The sequence below is a fragment of the Tenrec ecaudatus genome, chromosome 18, assembly GCF_050624435.1.
Source record: "Tenrec ecaudatus isolate mTenEca1 chromosome 18, mTenEca1.hap1, whole genome shotgun sequence".
NCBI lineage: Eukaryota > Metazoa > Chordata > Mammalia > Afrosoricida > Tenrecidae > Tenrec > Tenrec ecaudatus.
In genome coordinates, this window is record NC_134547.1 from 37,922,093 (window position 1) to 37,943,604 (window position 21,512).

General features: G+C 41.3%; 2 pseudogenes; one reads left to right on the top strand and one right to left on the bottom strand.

Annotated features, from left to right (window-relative positions):
* Positions 1-1,128: 1,128 nt before the first annotated feature.
* Positions 1,129-1,551, bottom strand: LOC142431696 (gamma-aminobutyric acid receptor-associated protein-like 2 pseudogene; annotated as a pseudogene).
* A 2,538-nt stretch (positions 1,552-4,089) lies between these two features.
* On the top strand, positions 4,090-21,083 carry LOC142431697 (COMM domain-containing protein 10-like; annotated as a pseudogene).
* The last annotated feature ends 429 nt before the right edge of the window (positions 21,084-21,512 follow it).

Below are 21,512 nucleotides of genomic sequence, written 5' to 3' on the forward strand. Positions count from 1 at the left end.
CCTGAAGTAAGGACAATATCACAGGAGCTATGTTGGATTTTCAGTGGTATGCAGGCAGACTTTAAGAAGCAGCAATGGTCATATATCTATCTTTGCAGTTCTTTTCTGCTGATGGCAAGAAATACTGGGCACCCAGTTCCTATAGTAATGAAACGCTTTCCTTCGGTGGTGCATATAGTTTGCTTTCGGAGGCCAACAGAAAGGTAGTGGTTTGAATCCACCCAGTGCAGCCACAGGAGAAACTGCTGTAAGATTACAATTAGGATCAAAGCCCCCATCCTTTTGTCGATTCTGACTCATGGCAACTCCTGTGTTACAAAGTAGAACTGCCTCACTGTAATTTTTTTAGAAGCAGATTTCAGGCCTTTCTTCCACAGTGCCATTGGAATGGCTCAAACACACACTTTAGGTTAGCAGTTGAGCATAAACTATTTGTTCTCCCTGGGAACTTCCATAGGATTCTAGACCCTAAAACTAGGAGGTTGAAGTTTAAGCCACCCTACTCTTGCTAACATCGAGTGTTCTCATATTTTCTATTTAAATCAGTAAAAATATGATTTCACTTTAATTTTTATAATGTTGAGTATTTGAGCATTATTAAACATTGTTACTTAATTTTTGCCTTCACAAGAGAAGTTTTATTGTTAATCATTTACCTTCAGTTTCAGAAAGAGGAACAGATTAGCTCAGTCCAACATGATTGGCAGTTGGCAAAAATCTAGTGAAGCAAGTGTTCTGATTGCTAAGGATTTATCTGGATGCTTTTAATTCTTAGCCATCTAACATTTCAGACATAATCCAGAACCAATGTGTCATCTCCCTCTCTGTCACCTTAATACCTCACCTATCTCACTTCAATGTGGAAATATTTTCATTAAATATGGTTCCCAAAGGAACAAGTTCCCCGTGGCCTAGAGCCATGAGCACAATGCACAAAAAGAAAAACTCAAAATAAACTCTGATAATTTACTAATCTAAGGAACAAAGCCTTCCAATATATTAAGAAATAAATCCAGTTACAAATGCACTAATCGGTCTATGTCGAAAGGGTCTGTGTAGTAACTGAAAACGGCTGGCTATTTTCAAGATCCACAAACAGGAATGGTGCACCTAGCCCCGCGCTGGCCCTCAGAAGGCAAACGTGTTCTCTCGGCTGTAGGCCACATGCAAGAATGCATCTTCATCTTTCTCCTTCTCGTGAAGCTGTCCCACAGTAAGGCTGGACTGCGGGGCTGTCTTGTCCTCACAGAGGAAGATTGCCTTTTCAGAGGGGAGTTGAATCCTTTTCCTGATGATCCACATGAACTGAGCCACAGGGATGTCACATGGAACCAGGTACTTCCGTTTGTCAATGTCAACAATCTGAGAGCCAGAGACTTTTCCCACAATCCCCGGAACCCGGTCAGGGTATTTCGCGCGCATTTTCGCGGATTCCAATGAGTGGTCCACCTTGAACATCCACTTCCTGACGGCGGCGAGGCGGGGCCCGAGGAGTTCAGCGCACCAACCACAACAATGATGGACGGCGGCGGCGGTGGCTACCCTAAACATTGTTACTTTTTAAAACAAATCCCCTGTTTATATCTTTTGTCCCTTAACATATTAGGGGTATATCAATTTATATAACTGCTTTAAATGTAAGCGTTATTAGTCAATGGCGGGGGCGGGGTGGGGTGGAGGACATAAGGGAAAGAAAATCCTGTGGAGCAATTCTACTCTGAAACACATGGGGTTCCCACGAGTCACAGCCTGCTTGAAAGCAGTTTGGGCTATTTTTTTGGTATATTTTATTTAAATCTAGAAAGTGAATTGATTTAAAGAAAATACTAACTGAATGATAATATACGTGTGCAGATACAGCCAAATTCAGGAATAAGCAGTGAGGTGACTCAAGTTTGGGAAATACTCGTTATCATTACGGAGGGTCGTTATGAGTTGGAATCGGCTCAGTGTCAGTGGCTTGGATTTGACACTAATAGTAGTAAATGTTTGGGAAAGCGCTACCTATGAGTCCAAAGCTTAGCCTGAGTGTGACCCATTTACTGGCACAATCCAAGGATTGGCTCTGCTCCATCGGCCTAGGTGCCTCTGGACCTGCCTTCCCCACTTGTGAACCGCGGAGATTGGCTTTCCCACCTTTCCAGCCTTCACACTCTGCCAGCTTTAGGGAGAGCTCAGGTTCCACACAGTCATCCACGTATCAAGTATTTATGGCGTCGATGTGCACCAGATACCTGACCTGCGATTGCTTTATTTAGCCGGCTCTTCCTTCCCGTTCGCTGTCATCGAAGTTCGTTTCGCCACCTGCTGTTCCTATGGTGCCATTGCACCCAGAGAGAGAGAGCAGTGGAGGGTATTTTTCCCCCTCCAGTTTCCTGCTTATCAAGGGAACGAGAAACCCTGGTAAATGGGAGAACAGGTGGCAACGGCGGATAGAATTGCAAAGTATTTTGTGTGGGCAGAGGAAAATCTTTCTCGGGTAGACGATATCTTAGAGGGAACGGAAAGAAAGTTGACAAGCAGCAGCAGTCACCGCCATGCTTTCTTCTCTGTCAATAGAATCTAAAAATAAGCATCTTTAGGCAACAAAGGGGAATTGGGGATGTTCCCACCCTCTCTGTTTCTCCAGATGTGGGGAGAGCAGCTGAGGAGGAGGTGCCTGATGCCTACTAGGTGCTCAACAAATGGTTAATGAATTAATTGAACTAGGAGGCTGTTCTTCCGTGTTGCTGCTAGGAGTGGGGGAAGACGTCAGCTCTGGGAGGGCACATTCAATCCTAGCCCAGCTCACCTCTGGAGATGTTGCTGCCTAAAGCTCTTTTTCTTACTAATCTTCCATCAAATTAATCTGAGTCCAGAATCACAATGTTTGTATTTCAGTCGGCTAGGAGGTCCTGCTACCCCCTGCCTCCCCGTTGCCCCCCAACTTCCCGAAGTCCCCCACTGAGTGGAACAGCAAAAATATCAAAGTCATTTAGAGCCGGCTGTGACTTGATGGCAGTGAGTGAGTAAGTGCAGTAGAGCCTGCACCTGAAGACCATGAGGTCAGGTCCATCCAGCACTTTGCTACCTCAGTTACACTCTGCTTTTGTAGGTGCAATTAAAATATGGGTGCTCAGGCCCCATCCTCATTGTTGTTCTTAGGTGCCGTTGAGTCAGTTCTGATTCATAGCAACCCTATGTACAATGGAAGCAAACACCTCCTGGTCTTGTGCCAGCCTCAGAATTGTTGTTCTGTTCGAACCTAAGACCAATCTTAGTAAATTCCAATTCAATGGACATGTATATAAATATATATTTTTAAACATTTTATTAGGGGCTCATACAACTCTTATCACAATCCATACATATACATACATCAATTGTATAAAGCACATCTGTACATTCTTTGCCCTAATCATTTTCTTTTTTTTCTCTCCTCTTTTCTTTTTTTACATTTTATTAGGGGCTCATACAACTCTTAACACAATCCTTTCATATACATACATCAGTTGTATAAAGCACATCCGCACATTCCCTGCCCCAATTATTCTCAAAGCATTTGCTCTCCACTTAAGCCCTTTGCATAAGGTCCTCTTTTTTTTTTTTTGGACATGTATATTTTTAACAAGCACCGCAGTCGATTCTGGTTCTAAAGTGTCAGAACCACAGCGCTAGCATAGCTTTCTTTCAGGGGAAAAGGAAAAACAACAGCCATTCACACTGAAAGATTAGCCTGTATTAGGTAATGAGCCATTACTTGACAAGGTTTCTCATTGCATGCTCACCATAAATCTTCAAGGAAGCACCATTTTTATGTGCATTTTAGTGAAAGAAGAGCCTAATGCTTAGAGAGATTTCACGACTTACTTGAGACCACAAATGGCAGTGACAGAATTTCAATTCAGTTCAGCCTGACTTTAAAAGCATATATTCTTTGCTTTTAGCCCTTTCACAATACTATGCTTCTCTTGGCTTATCTAAGATAGAGATCAGGTGATGTTTGTACATACCGATTTTAAAATTAATTTTAAATATAGGGAATACGAAACTTAAAAAGTTATACCTCCTCTCTAAAAATAGATAACAATACAGTTTTGTGGTTCAAACATGATAAACAAGACTTCTGGTAAGGATGGTGATCTAGTGGAGTTGGCACAAGCTACCAACACCCTGGGTCTGACTGAGACAGTTTAGGGCTATTTTTAGTGGGTAAAGCAGTAGAGCGGACACATGGGACACAAAGTTTCAAAGCCCCGAGCTTGACCATGAGCCCGGGGTTATTTTTAAACTGACAGAACAGCATTACAATGAAAATTTCTCAAACCAAGCTTATGGCCATTGAGTCTATTTCGACTCATAGCAACCCTATAGGACAGGGTAGGGGTACCTCTGTGGATTTCTGAGACTGTAACTCTTTATGGGAGTAGAAAACCTCATCTTTTCTCCACAGAGTGGGTGGTGGTTTAGAACTGTTGACCTTGAAGTTAGCAGCCCAATGCATAACCCATTATGATGTCCTGTTAGAGAGATGGGATCCACATATTCATAAGCTTCATGGTAGCAGCTGTGAAAAATCCCAAACTTGGTGCCCAGGGAGCCTATCAGTGCTTTGGAGTTTTTGATACTGGCTTGGAATTATTTTCTTTCCTTCTGTTTGCTTTGATAAAGTACCAGAGTAGAGGCACAGGACATAAGAGGAGCAGAATCATTCCTAACTCTTCAATCACCTGATGTCAAAAAAAGTTGTTCCCCTCAATCTCACACCCTGTGCTGCGTTTTTATAATATGTACCAGAGGGGGGCCTTGATCAATGCATACTGGTGATTTAAAAAGGGATACCCAAATCAGTGGCAAAGAGAGTATAAAAGGCCTGGTAGGGATTGATCAAGGGCAATGTAACTGAGAGGAAACTGAAACCCAAATGAAGGCTGAGCATGATAGTGGGACAAGAGGGAAGTAAAAGGAAATAAAGGAAAGAACTAGGAGGCAAAAGGAATTTCTAGAGGTCTAAATACAGGCATGTATATATGTAAATATATTTATATATGAGGTGGGGAAATAGATCTATGTGCATATATTTATAGGTTTAGTATTAAGGTATCAGATGGACATTGGGCTCCACTTACATACTGCATCAACGCAAGAACACTTTTTTTCTATTAAACTGGCATTCCATGATGCTCATCTTCCCGACACGATTGTTTGAAGACAAACGGGTGCATAAGCAAATGTGGTGAAAAAAGCTGATAGTGCCCGGCTATCAAAAGATATAGCATCTGGGGTCTTAACGGCTTGAAGGTAAACAAGCGGCCACCTAGCTCAGAAGCAACAAAGCCCACATGGAAGTAGCATACCAGTCTGTGTGATCATGAGGTGTCAAAGGGATCAGTTATTAGGCAGCAAAGAACAAAAAATCATATTATTGTGAATGAGGGAGGGTGCATATTGGGGACCCAAAGCCCATCTATAGGTAACTGGACATCCCCTTACAGAAGGGTCTCAAGGAGGAGTCGAGCTAATCAAGGTGCAGGGTACAATGATGAAACATAAAACTTTCCTCTAGTTCTTAAATGCTCCCCCCACCCCACTATCATGATCCCAGTTCTACCTTACAAATCCGCCTAGACCAGAAGATATACACTGATACAGATAGGAGCTGGAAACACAGGGAATCCAGGACAGATAATCCCTTCAGGACCAGTGGTGAGAGTGCTGATAGCGGGAGGGTGGAGGGAAGGTGGGGTAAAAAGGGGGAACTGATTACAAGGATCTACATATAACTTCCTCCCTGGGGGACGGACAACAGAAAGTGGATGAGGGGAGATATCAGAGAGTGTAAGATATGACAAAATAATAGTAATTTATAAATAATCAAGGGTTCATGAGGGAGGGGGGACCTAGGAGAGAGGAGTAAAAATGGGGAGCTGATGCCAGGGGCTTAAGTGAAGAGCAAATGTTTTGAGAATGATGAGGGCAATGAATGTACAAATGTGCTTTACACAATTGATGTGTGTATGGACTGTGATAAGAGTTGTATGAGACCCTAATAAAATGATTTAAAAAATAATCATTAAAAAAATATCAAGGGTCCATGAGGGAGCGAAGTGGGAACTGTCTCCCCCCGCCCCCACCCCTGCCTTGCAGAGACAGCAACCGGACATTCCTAAACCAGCTGCTGCAGGAGCTGCGGAGAGACCTCAGCCAGGCGGAGAGAGCCAGCATCCACAACTCCCACTCAACCCAAACTCCAGGAATTTAATACCAAACGTCTGTGCCCTTCAACAGGGTCCAAGGTCACAAGTGTTTGGCCATCTCTTCAGCTCTAGGATGAACTGAAGCTATAGTGGGTGTTACTGGGACCCAGAACCATCTGGGGAGCTAGATGGCTCTACTTTTGCCCAACAGACCAAATGGTTCATATGATAGTGTAAATTTATTTTATTTTTTTCCCCTTGAAGTTTCTGGTGAAATGAAGCCTATGCAGATGTTCAGTCTGTCTGGAATAGAAAATTCATTGTTCGCTTTTGGTTCCTGGGGAAAAATAATTTATTATATTATTATTATCATTACTTTTTTTGCTTTTTGTTTTTATGTGTGTTTGGTGGTTCATCTTCTGCTTGATGTTTTGCTGTTGTAGATGCCTTTTTAAAAGTAAATAATCACATTATCACTACACGCAATGGAGACAACTGTTCCCTATGTCACCCAGAAACCTTCATACCCCAACAGCTACATCTAGTGGACAAGAGTCACCACTGCTCCAGAACTACCTCAACAAACACACACACACACAACACACAACACCACACCGAAAAAAGCCCCATGACATCTCAGAGACATCAGAGAACTGGTGCTCATATTCAGAAACAAGTAAGAATGGTGCAAACAAATGACCAATACATGGAGTCTAAAACCCTTCCTGGGGAAGATACGGCTAGAACTACCCAACAAGGAACTCAGAAGAATGATTCTTAGATAATTTTAACAGCTGGAGACAGCACGACGGAAACAAACATAATATTGGAAGAACGGTATGATGCAAAAGCCATCTGATAAACCAGGTGTGATTTATGAATGTTCTTGTGAACAGTGATGGTTTACCTTTCTTTTTTTTTTTTTTTTTAGATAGAGTGGAAGAGTCACTTTTTTATTTTTTATTTATTTATTTTTTACTTTTTTTATTGTGAGATAATAATTATTATTTTATTATATTATTCTTTTTTTTAACAATTTATTGGGGCTCATACAATTCTTTTCACAGTTCATACATATACATACATCAATTGTATAAAGCACATCTGTACAGTCTTTGCCCTAATCATTTTTTTCTCTTTTCTTTTTTTACATTTTATTAGGGACTCAAACATCTCTTACCACAATCCATACATATACATACATCAATTGTATAAAGCACATCCTGCCCCAATCATTCTCAAGGCATTTGCTCTCCACTTAAGCCCCTTGCATCAGGTCCTCTTCCCCCCCCCCTCCCCATTCCCCCCTCCCTCATATGCCCTTGGTAATTTATACATCGTTATTTTGTCATATCTTGCCCTATCCGGAGTCTCCCTTCCCCCCTTCTCTGCTGTCCCTCTCCCAAGGAAGAGGTCACATGTGGATCCTTGTAATCAGTTCCCCCTTTCCAACCCACTCACCCTCCACTCTCCCAGCGTCGTCCCTCACACCCTTGGTCCTGAAGGTATCGTCCACCCTGGATTCCCTGTACCTCCAACCCTCATATGCACCAGTGTACAGCCTCTGTCCTATCCAGCCCTGCAAGGTAGAATTCGGATCATGGTAGTTGGGGGGAGGAAGCATCCAGGATCTGGGGGAGAGTTGTGTTCTTCATCGATACTACCTCACACCCTAATTAACCCATCTCCTCTCCTAAACCCCTCTATGAGGGGATCTCCATTGGTCGACACTTGGGCCTTGGGTCTCCACTCTGCACTTTCCCCTTCATTTAATATGATATATATATACATATATACACATACATATATACATATACACATATATACACATACATACACACACTTATATCTTTTTTTTTTTTGCATGATGCCTTATACCTGGTCCCTTGGGCACCTCGTGATCGCACTGGCCAGTGTGCTTCTTCCATGTGGGCTTATTTGCTTCTGAGCTAGATGGCCGCTTGTTCACCTTCAAGCCTTTAAGACCCCAGACACTATCTCTTTTGATAGCCGGGCACCATCAGCTTTCTTCACCACATTTGCTTATGCACCCATTTGTCTTCAGCGATCCTATCATGGAGGTGTGCAGTCAATGATATGATTTTTGTTCTTTGATGCCTGGTAACTGATCCCTTTGGGACCACTCGATCACACAGGCTGGTGTGTTCTTCCATGTGGACTTTGTTGCTTCTGAGCTAGATGGCCGCTTGGGGTGGGGGGGTAGGGGGGGTTAGGAAGTGGTGTTAACAAACCCAGGGACAAGGGAAAAACATGGGACCCCAAATGGTAGAGAAGGGGGAGTGGCAGGCCTGGTGGGAAATGATCAAGGGTAAGGGTGCTTAGAGAAGAGGTATACGCTAGCCCAGGTGGCGATGAAGCATGGTAGTAGGGCAGGAGGAAAGTCAAGGGAGATGGAGGAAAGAGCTAGGAGTCAAAGGGCATTCATGGAGGTCTAGACAAAGACATGTACATGCAAATATATATAGGAGGATGGGGAAATAGATCTATGTGTCTATATTTATAGGTCAAGTATTAAGGTGGCGGAAGGACCTTGGGCCTCTACTCAAACACTCCCTCAATGCATGAATACCTTCTTTTATTAAATTGGAACTCTATGATGCTCACTCTCCCGACACAACGGCTGGAGTCAAAGTGGATGAACAAGTAAATGTGGTGAAGAAAGATGGTTTACCTTTCAATGCCATAGGGCAAAAAATAAAATACTTGAAAAGTCTTCTATGAAATTCTATCGGATTGTTTATGTTTAATATTTTTTTGGAAAAAATGAATCTAATTATTATACCTAAAAAAGAAAAAGCAATCTGACAAAATAAATGAAAAATTAGAAAACTAACAAAAACAGCCAACAGCAAACCAAAAGATTAATAATAAGATATTAGGAATAGATGATACACTGAAAGAGAAAAATAGTAGAATTGAAGCAATGGAGAACTGAACTGGTGCACTTCAAGAGAAATTTCAACACCAAACTATGAGAAGAATGATCCATAAAATGTCAAGGTAGATGGTTTCACTGGGGAATTGTATCAAATATTTAAAGAAGAGTTAATATCAATTTTACAAGAACTATTCTACAATACACAAATCGACAATATACTATCAAACTAATTTCATGAAGCAAATAGAAGTCTGTAACTTAAGCTAGGTAAAGACATTACCAGAATTGAAAATTACAGACCAAAATCTCTAATGAATATAGACAGCAAGATCTTCAATAAATCCCTCACCAACAGAATTCAACAAAGCATTAAAAAAACAAATTAGAAACCCTCACGATCATGGGATTCATCCCAAATATGCAAGGATGGTCAATATTAGAAAAGCAATCAATGCAATTCACCACAAAGAAAAATAAATTTAATGTAATTCATCACGTGAACTGTAGACACACACACACACATATATATATATATATATATATATATATATATATATATATATATTTAAAGATCATTTTGTTGGAGGTTCCTACAGCTCTTATGACAATCCATACATCACTTGTATCAAGCATATTTGCACATAAGTTGTCATCAATATTTTCCAAACATTTACTTTCTACTTGAGCCCTTGTTATCAGCAACTCTTTTTTCTCTCTCTCCACCCCTCCCACCCTTGTGACACTTTGATAATAAAAATTGTTATTATTTTCATATCTTACACTGACTACTGTCTCTCTTCCCCCACAGTTTCTGATATTTGTCCCCCTGGGTATGTGTTGATCATTTCGATCAACTCTCCTTTCCTCCCCTTCTCTCCCCACCTTTTCCCTACACTCCTGATATCACTACTCCCATTTATGTTCTGAACTCTTGTCTGTACCTGTGTACATGCTCTCGTGTAGCCTGAACTTAAAGGCAGGACGGGGGTCATGATATTGGGGGTTGAGGAAGCCTCAAGGACCCAGAGGAATATTGTGTGTTTCATCTGTGCTATCGTTCATAAAATTTAACATGCATTCCTGATAGAAAACATTCAATAACATAGGCATAGAAGGGAAATTCCTCAACATAACAAAAGCGGGATATGTGAAACCAATGGCTTGCATCTCACATAATGGAGAGAAATTGAAAACATTCCCTCTTCAAATGGGAATTGGGCAGGCTTGCCCTTAATCACCATTCCTATTTAATATTGTCCTGGAAGTATATTTTATTTTTTAAAAATATAGTCATAGAAGGTTTTTATAAAAAATCATTCTATTAGGGGCTCATATAATTCTTATCACAATCCACACATACATCATTGTGTAAAGCACAGTTGTGCATTCATTGCCCTCGTCATTCTCAAAACATTTGCTCTCCACCTAAGCCCCTGGCATCAGTTCCTCATTTTTTCCTCTCCTTCCCTGCTTGCCATGAACCCTTGATAATTTATAAATTCTTATTTTGTCACATCTTGCCCTGTCTGATGTCTCCCTTCACCCACTTTTCTGTTGTCTGTCCCCAAGGGAGGAGGTCACATGTAGATCCTTATAATTGGTTCCCCCTTCCCAACCCACCCTCCCTCCATCCTCCCAGTATCGCCACTCACACCACTGATCCTGAAAGGATCATCTATCCTGTATTCCCTGTGTTTCCAGTTCCTATCTGTACCAGTGTACATCCTCTGGTCTAGCCAGACTTACTAGGTAGAATTGGGATCATGATACTGGGGGAGGAGGAAGTATTTAGGAACTAGGGGAAAATTGTATGTTTCCTCATGGCTACACTGCACCCTGACTGGCTCATCTCCTCCCCGAGACCGTTCTGTAAGGGCATGTCCAGTTCCTACAAATGGGCTTTGGGTCTCGACTCCACACTCTCCCTTCATTCACTATGATATGATTTTTTGTTCTTTGATACCTGATAACTGATTCCTTCTGCACCTCATGATCACACAGGCTGGTGTGCTTCTTCCATGCAGGCTTTGTTGCTTCTGAGCTAGATGGCCGCTTGTTTACCTTCAAGTCTTTAAGATCCCAGACTTTTGATAGCCGGGCATAATAAGCTTTCTTCACCACATTTGCTTATTCACCTGCTTTGTCTTCAGCGGTTTTGTCGGGAAGGTGAGCATCATAGAATGCCAATTTAATAGAAGAAATTATTCTTGCATTGAGAGAGTGTTTGAGTGGAGACCCAATGTCCTTCTGCTACGTTAATACTAAACCTATACATATATGCACATAGATCTATTTCCCCATCCTCATATATAAATATATTTTCATATACACATGCCTGTATTTAGACCTCTATAAATGCCTTTTGCCTCCTAGCTCTTTCTTCTATTTCCTTTGACTTTCCTCTTGTCCCACTGTCATGCTCAGTCTTCATTTGGGTTTCAGTAATTCCTCTTGGTTACATTACCTTTGATCACTCCCTACCAGACCTCCCATACCCTCCTCACCACCGATTTGGATCAGTTGTTGTTCCCTTGTCCCTGGGTTTGTTACCTTTCCTCCCACCTCCCCTTCTCCCAGGTCCCCCCAGAACTGCTGGTCCCATTTTTTTCTCTCCAGATTGTTCATCCAGCCTATTTTATTTAGACAGATCTGTGGAGATAATAAATAACATGCACAAAAACAAGACAGAGCAAAACCAAGCAACAATAAGCAACAAAACAACAACAACAACAAACCAGTGACAAAAAACAAAACAAATCACAACATGAAAGAAAAGCTTGTAGTTAGTTCAAGGACCGTTTGTTGACCTTTAGGAGTGTTTTCCAGTCCAGTCTGTTGGGGCACCATGCCCTGGGCCCAAAGTCCACCTTCGGCATTCCCCAGGGACCTTGCTGCTCCATTCCCTTGCTGTTTTGTTGCACCCCTTAGTGTTTTGCCTCAGTGTGGTTGGATCAGATTGGGCACAATACCCACACCGTGTTTCTGGTGTTGCCCCTGTAGGGCTATGGATCAGTGAGGGGCGTCATGTCTAATAGTGGGGCTGGCCGTCTGGTCCTCTCTGTGGACTGGCTGCTCTGAGCCAGAACATCGTCCTCAAGGCCTGGTGGGCCAGGATGTGCTCCACTCTCTCCTCCCCCCCCCCCCTTTATCTGCTCCCGTGTGCTCTGATCAGATATGTCCCTCTCCAGGAGCTGCAGATTCAGTGCTGTTCTTTGAAATAAATACTTTTGGGGGGAGGGGCAGGTGCCCACATAGTAGTTGGCATTGGGGCCGGCCCCTCAGACCTCTCCACTGGTTCCCTATTACACGCCGGCATGTTGTATTCACATCTTGGGGCACTGGGTTGAAGTCTGGTCCCTCTATCCCTGTGGAGATATAAACAATACCCTCCCCCTTGGGTGGGTTAGTGCCCTGTGTCCCCGCTACCCATTTCTTTATTACTATTATTATTTATTTCCTTTTTCACCTTCCTTTCTAGTTGGCTACCATATGTGTCCCTTTAGTTGGTCTGGCCCCTGCCATACTACTGGTCCTCACTCCAGGAATGTTTATATACAGTAGCTTTTTCACTATGCCCCTTTTGCATATATTTTTTACATTTTATTAGGGGCTCATACAACTCTTATCGCAATCCATACATATACATACATAAATTGTATAAAGCATATCCGCACATTCCCTGCCCCAATCATTCTCAAAGCATTTGCTCTCCACTTAAACCCTTAGCATCAGGTCCTCTTTTTTATCCCCTCCCTCCCCGCTCCCCACTCCCTCATGTGCCCTTGGTAATTTATACATTGTTATTTTGTCATATCTTGCCCTATCAGGAGTCTCCCTTCCCCCCCTTCTCTGCCGTCCATCTCCCAGGGAGGAGGTCACATGTGGATCCTTGTAATCGGTTCCCCCTTTCCAACCCACTCACCCTCCACTCTCCCAGCATCGCCCCTCACACCCCTGGTCCTGAAGGTATTGTGCATCTGGGGTCTTAAAGGCTTGTCTTCAATCGAGTAGCCATTTAAATGAGGCATCAACCTAGTCCACTGGAAGAAGTTCTCTAGCCTGTGTGAGTGCAAGGTTGTAAAAATATAAATCCATATATGAAGGAGAAAATGCTATCAGCTTAAATTGTGACCACCTGGTTTGCTGAAGGCTATGGATGACAGTGAAAGCCCAAAAATCCATTTGGAGAGGCCACACATTAAGCACCAGTTGAATCCATTCTGGCTCTAGTTGGAATGTGAACAATCATGTTATCAGACAGAGTGTAATGTGAAGTCAATTATGGCAGACGCAGTTAGGTTAAAATTTAACATCTTTTGAAGATTTAATCTTCAAAAGATTAAATCCCTTTGAACCATTTTAAATTTGTTCTAAATTTTAATATTTCTACTTTATTTTTGATTGAGGTTTTCCCTGTTTTTTCTTTATTATTTTATTGGGAGCTTTCATAGACATCATAATATTCCATGGTTCAATCACATTAAGCAGTACTGTATGATTGCTACCACAATTAGTTACAAAACATTTTCTTTTTTCTTGAACTTCTTGATATTAGTTCCCCTTTATGCTCCCACCTCCCCCACCGTACCCCTGTTTTTCCTGTCTTCTATGCTGTTGTCACCTTTGTTGTTGGTGGTGGTATGTTTAAAAAAAAAATTTATCCAGGGGTGTGAGGGGCGATACTGGGAGAGTAGAGGGTGAGTGGGTTGGCAAGGGGGAACTGATTACAAGGATCCACATGTGACCTCCTCCCTGGGAGATGGATGGCAGAGAAGGGGGGGAAGGGAGACTCCGGATAGGGAAAGATACAACAAAATAACAATCTATAAATTATCAAGGGCTCATGAAGGAGGGGGGAGTGGGGAGGGAGGGAAAAAAAAAGAGGACCTGATGCAAAGGGCTTAAGTGGAGAGCAAATGCTTTGAAAATGATTAGGGCAAAGAATGTATGGATGTGCTTTATACAATTGATGTATGTATATGTATGGATTGTGATAAGAGTTGTATGATCCCCTAATAAAATGTTAAAAAATTTTATTAGGGGCTCATATAACTCATCATAATCCATGCATACATCAATTGTGTAAAGCACATTTGTACATGCATTGCCCTCATCATTCTCAAAACATTTGCTCTCTACTTAAGCCCCTGGCATCAGCTCCTCATTTGCCCCCCACTCCTCGCTCCCCTCTCTTTCATAAACCCTAGATAATTTATAAATTATTGTTTTGTCATAAATGCACTGTCTGACGTCTCCCTTCAATGGTGGTATTTTTTTTGTATATTAAGTTCCGGATAGGTAAATCTATAAAGGCAGTAACTAAACTAATGTTTTCTCTTGGGGGTATGGCAGGGTAGGTTGGGGGAAATGGAGAGCCAATAACAACGAGTACAGGAAAAAAGAAAATGGGGTGACAGGTGACTGAGCTGGGAGGATGATGGTGTCCTTGGTGCTGACCCTGCAGTATACTTCAATTATGAAAAAGCTATGTCACTGATAAATGCAATGGGTGTAGGAAAATTTCCATGACTGTTCACCCAGATTCTTCAAAAACATCACCTGAAGACCAAGAGCAATTTCAGTGAAGAAGAAGAAACACTTTAAGCTGCATTTTCTCTAGAGAAACAAGATCTTCATCTAGTTCCTGAAACAATATCGTTCATTTTAGAACAGACAGTGTATTACAATGGTGAACCAGCAGCTTTGTGGCAACAGCTAGAGAACATTCAGATTAGGCAAGACAAAGCTGAAGCAATAGTCAAGATTCAGTTGAAAAGTTCAGGAGGAGGATTCTGGCTACGCACAAGTTAGAGACCATTGAAAGGCTGCTGAACCTTCAGATCCTCCCTTTGCTCAAGCAACACCGAAATCTCCTCAAGCTGTGTTACAACTAGGAGTGAGCAATGAAGATCCACAGCTCAGCATTGCAGCCACTGTGCCAATGCACTGAAGTCGGAGACTCCGTCTGTTTCATTGCTCTGAGACTGTACCAACTATAACACCTTTTTGCGAAGGACTGGTCTCTCCTGTCAGAGGAAGATGCCAGGCATTCTACTCTCAAAAAGACTTACTCTTGGAAAGCCACAAGATCAGTTCTCTGTTACAGGGTTGCTATGAATTGGAATCATCTTGATGGCAATGATCTCTGAATTTTGGTATTTTTGGTTTTGTCTCTCCTGATAACAGGTCCAAAACCTATGAGACAAAGTTTGGCCTTCCTTGCCTCAAAGGGTCATTTCGGCAGTAAAATAAAAATGATCTGTTATTCCCCCATCAAGGAGCCCTGACAGTGCTTGTTGTCAAATAAACATTGGACTGCTAACCACAAGTTCGCCAGTTCAAACTCCCCAGCTGCATCATGGGAGAAAGATGAAGGTGCCTACTCCTGTAGGGATGTACAAAGCTTGAGAAACCCTATGCAGGGTCACTATGAGATTGAGTGATCCAATGTCAGTGGGTTTCTTATTTTGGTGTTATCCCTCTTCTACAAATGAAGAAACTGGTCCAACATGCTATCAGTAGCAGCTGACCACAGGACTGTTTGATTCATGTAGTATATAAACTGTTTATGAAAATCTTTTCCGACTGAAAGAAACAATGATTTTCAACAATTGATATTCTCTATAAATTCATGAGGAAAAGTCAGAGGTGAAGGGATGACATGTGGAAAACATTAGTGCTATCAATTTTTAATACCTTTCATCTGTAGAAGAAAATCAAGAATATTTTTTTCCTGTGGCATAATAAAACATGAAGATGCTGAGCAAGTTATAGGTTTTCTATTTTTAGCAAATACAGTGGAATATTTTGTGTGCTATTAATAAAGTATGAACATTTATTTAGAAAAAAAGAAAAATTTCTAAAATTGTGGTAATTCTTGATATGATTGAACTATTGAATTGTATGATAGATGGATAAGTGCCAATAAAACCATTTCTAAAAAGAACCAATTAAAAACAAAACAAAAATATATTAATCAAATTATTACAGGTTTAAAGAAAAAATAGACAACACTACAATAATAGTTGGGGACTTTGATATTCCATGCTGGAATAAGGACAGAACAAATAAAAATAACTTCAAAAATGACACAGAAGAACCAGCACCACAATTAATCACTTTGACCACATATATATATGTAGAACACTACACCCAATAACCATGCAGTATGCATTCTTTTCCAGTGCACGTGCAGCATTCTCCAGGATAGCCCACGGGCTATAAAGCAAGCCTCAGTGAATTTAAAAACATCGAGATATTACAAACTATCTTCTCAAATGACAGACTATAAAATTGGTAACCAACAATAGGGAGATCAAAAATCAAATAGAAGGAAATTGAATAACACTCTGCTTAAAAACTACCAGGTGTTTGGAGTTGGATATTGAATAAGGAAGCCCAGAGAAGAATAGATGCATTTGAGTTATGGTGCTGGCAAAAGAACATAAAAACATGTCTTGGAAGATGTACAGCCAGAATGTTCCTTAGAGGCAAGGATGGTCAGACTTCATCTCATGCACTTTGGACATGTTGTCAGGAAAGTCCAATCCCTGAAGAGCAACACCATCCTTGGTAAAGCAGAGGAACAAAAAATAAAACAGTAATACCCTTCACAAGATGGACTGACCCCGACAGAAGAATTTATTTCAGAGGACGACACTGAAGCTGCAGCTCCGGGAGAGGGACATGTCTGATTGGAGCACACGGGAGCAGATGAAGTGGGAGGAGGAGAGAGTGGAGCACATCCTGGCCCACCAGGCCTTGAGGACGATGTTCCCGCTCAGAGTAGCTAGTCCACAGAGACAACATGGCCGGCCCCACTATGAGACATGACGTTCCTCATTGACCCATAGCCCTACAGAGAACAACACCAGGGACACAGTGTGGAAATTGAGCCTGATCTGATCCGGTCACACCAAGACAAAACACTAAGGGGGTGCAACAAAAAAGCAAGGGAATGGAGCAGTGAGGTCCCCAGGGAATGCTGAAGGTGGACTTTGGGTTCAGGGCTTGGTGCCCCAACAGAATGGACTGGAAAACACTCCTAAAGGTCAATAAACAGTCTTTGAACTAACTACAAGCTTTTCTTTCTTGTGTTTTGTTGTCATTGGTTTGTAGTTGCTGTTTTGTTGTATATTGTTGCTTGGTTTTGCTCTGTCTTGTTTCTGTGCTTGTTATTATCTCTGCAGGTCTGTCTAAATAAGATTGGCTGGATAAACAATCTGGAGGAGAAAACAACGAGATGGACAGTTCTGGGGGACATGGGAGAGGAGGAGGTGGGGGGAAAGGTAGTGGTGTTAACAAACCGAGGGACAAGGGAACAACAAGTGATCCAAATCGATAGTGAGGAGGGTGTAGGAGACCTGGTAGGGTGTGATCAAGGGTAATGTAACTAAGAGGAATTACTGAAACCCAAATGAAGACTGAGCATGATAGTGGGACAAGAGGATAGTCAAAAGAAATAGAGAAAAGAACTAAGAAGCAAAGGGCATTTATAGAGGTCTAAATACAGGCATGTACTTATGCAAATATATTTATATATGAGGATGGGGAAATAGATCCATGTGCATATATGTATAGGTTTAGTATTACGGTGGCAGATGGACATTGGGCCTCCACTCAAGTACTCCCTCAATGCAAGAAAACTTTATTCTATTAAAGCAGCATTCTATGATGCTCACCTTCCTGACACAATTGCTGAAGACAAAGTGGGTGAATAAGTAAATGTGGTGAAGAAAGCTGATGGGTGCCTAGCTGCCAAAAGATAAAGCATCTGGGGTCTTAATGGCTTGAAGGTGAACAAGTGGCCATCTAGCTCAGAAGCAACAAAGCCCACATGGAAGCAACACACCAGCCTGTGTGATCACGAGGTGCTGAAGGGATCAGTAATCAGGAATCAAAGAACAAAAGATCATATCGTTGTGTGCTCACCTCCCCTGATAGAATCGGTGAAGACAAATGGGTGCATAAGCAAATGTGGCGAAGAAAGCTGATGGTGCCTGGCTATTAAAAGATATAGCATCTGGGGTCTTGAAGGCTTGAAGGTAAACAAGCGGCCACCTAGCTCAGTAGCAACAAAACCCACATGGAAGAAGCATACCAGCCTGTGCGATCATGAGGTGTTGAAGGGATCAGGTATCATCAGAGCAAAAACATCATAATATTGTGAATGAGAGGGGAGGAGTGTGGAGTGGAGACTCAAAGCCCATTTGTAGACCACTGGACATCCCTTTACAGAAGGGTCTTGGGGAGGAGACGAGCCAGTCAGTGTGCGATGTAGCAACGATGAAACATACAACTTTCCTCTAGTTCCTAAATGCTCCCTCCTCTCCCCCCCGCCCACTATCATGATCCCAATTCTACCTTACACATCTGGCTAGACCAGAGGATGTACACTGGTACAGATAGGAACTGGAAACACAGGGAATCCTGGGCAGACGATCCCTCCAGCACCTGTGGTGTGAGTGGCAATACTGGGAGGGTGCAGGGAGGATGGGTTGGAAAGGGTGAACCGATTACAAGGGTATACCTATAACCTCCTCCCTGGGGGATGGACAACAGAAAAGCGGGTGAAGGGAGACGTCGGACAGGGCAAGATATGACAAAATAATAATTTATAAATTATCAAGGGTTCATGAGGGAGGGGGGAGTGTGGAGGGAGGGGAAAATGAGGAGCTGATGCCAGGGGCTTAGGTGGAGAGCAAATGTTTTGAGAATGATGAGGGCAATGAATGTACAAATGTGCTTTACACAATTGATGTGTGTATGGGTTGTGATAAGAGTTGTATGAGGCCCTAATAAAATGATTTAAAAAAGATGGATTGACATAGTGTCTGCATCAAAGGGCTCATAGGAGAATAATTGTGAGGATGGCGCAGGATTGGGTAGTGTTTTGTTCTGTTGTGCATACGGTCACTATGAGTTAAAACTTACTCATTGGTACCTAACAGCCACAACAACAACAATAACTGAAGAAATACTGAAAGGAAAATGCAAAATCCTTTTCAACAAACAATTATAAAAATACAAAATAACAAAACACTTTGGGCATCGCTAAAGCAGTACTCAGAGGGAAATTTATTGCAATAAATGCGTCAAAAAGAAGAAAGAACCCAAATCAATTTAATCAAATATCTCAAGGTGTCAAGGATAAGACAGCCAGATAAATCTTTAGTCACTGGAGAAAAGAAATAATAAAGATTAGAGCAGAAATAAATGAATCAGAAAACAGAAGAACAATAGAACAATCTACTAGACAAGGGGTTGGTTCTTTGACAAGATTAAAACAATGGTCAACCACTGACAAGCCTCTCATAAGAAAAGGACATAATGCAAATAACAAGTAATAAAAGTGGAACAAGTAATACCACAACAGAACTAATAAAAATAAAACAAATAATAACTCCATATTAGGAAGGGTGGTACACCAGCAAATTTGGAAACTTAAATAAAATAGACAAATTTCCACAAACCCACTACTTGCCTAAATTAACACAAATGGCTGTACAAAACATCTGAACAGAGACATAACAAAATAAGAAATTGATCAGATCAGTAAAATACTCCCCACAAAAAGAGGGCCAGGACAAGATGATTTCATCATTGAACTATACCAAACATTCAGAAGAGACACCATTCTTCTCAGACTATTCTACAAATTTTTAATAGGTCACCAAACTGCCAGATTAATTTTATAAAGCAATCATAACCCTAATACTCAAACCAGACAAAGACATTAACAGAAGAGAAAGAAACAATTATCCCTTCGGAATGAACACAGATGTAAAAATTCTAGCCAATGAAATACAACAAAATATTAAAAAAATAACATTTTAACACCAAGTAGGGTACATTCTAGTCATGCAAGAATAGTTCAACATTATAAAACAATCAATGTTCTGCCATATAAATAAAACAAAGGAAAAAACTGCATGATTATATCCACTGACCCGGAAAAAGCATTTGAACAAATTTGGCACTCATTTCTCATAAAAGTACGTGACAAAATAGGAATGGAAGGGAAATCCTCAACATAATAAAGGGCACGCCCCCCAGCAAATTCTCACTAAATAAGTAGAAACTAAAAGCATTATCATTACAAACAGGAAGTAGATAAGGATGTCTTTTATCACCATACTTCAATAATGTACTGAAAGTCTTAGTTATTACTATTAGAAAACAAAAAGGAATCAAATGCATAAGAATTGGCAAAAAAGCAAAGTTCTCTCTATTTGCATGCAGATAATGTGATTTTATGTGCAGAAAACCACAAAGACTCAATAAGAAAACTTTTGGAACTAATTGAAAGATTCAGCAATGTGGTGGGGTATAACATCAATATACAAAAATCTATTGCATTTTTGTACAACAATGAAGAGAGCTCTGTGGTAGTTACATAATCTGTTGTCAGTTTGAGGATTAGAGTGAAGGGGTGGAGTCTAGTCTGTCAATCATGTGGCAATTTGATGACCTCATTTGGAGGCACAAAGTTCATTGCAGGCGGGACACAGTCTCATTCCCTGGGAGACATTGCAGCTGGCAAGATACATCAAACTATGCTAGTGCCCTGAGCTGGAGAAGCCACGTGGAGACCTCTGCCAGTGCTGAGATGCCTACCATGCCACTGGATCCACAAGATTTCCTACTCACTGGCCTGTGATCTTCCTGCATTTGGCGTCATTGCATGTGTTTTATGAGTCTGAAGGGGACTTATAGATTGGTATTGGACTTATGGACTCGATCTGGACTGGGCTGGGATATTTTCTCAATATTAAATTGCTTTTGTATATAAAGGTCTTCCTTAAACACATATGAGTGTTTATGAATTTTGTTTCTCTAGTCCACCCAGATTAACACAAGCTCTGAAAAGGAAATCAAACAATACAATTAGCAATAATCACTCAAAAGATAAAATGCTTAGAAATTAATCTAAGTAGAGAAATAAAAGACTTGTGTAAAGGAAACTTCAAAAACTATTACAAGAGACTAACACAGAACTCCATAAATGAACGAATATGCCATGTTCCTTGATAGGACAGCAAGACCTAACATTGTGAAAATGTCAATATTATTAAAACCAGAAAAGCAAACTCATAGACCTCAAGTCAATTTTATCTCATAGCAATCCTGTAGGACAGACTAGAACTGCCCCTGTGGGTTTCTGAGACTAACTCTTTGTGGGAGTAGAAAGCTTCATCTTTCTGTCTGAGAGCAGCTGGTGGATACTACCTGCTGACCTTAGAGTTAGTAGATTAACAAGTGAACCCCTAAACCAGCAGGGATTTTATGCGATCCAAAGTGATCTATAAATATAATGCTATCCCAATCCAAGTCCCAGCATCATTCTTCAAAGATGGAAACACTGATCACAAACTTTATATGGAAAGGAAAGTGACACAGGATAAGCAAGCACTACTAAAAAATAACAAAGTAGATCT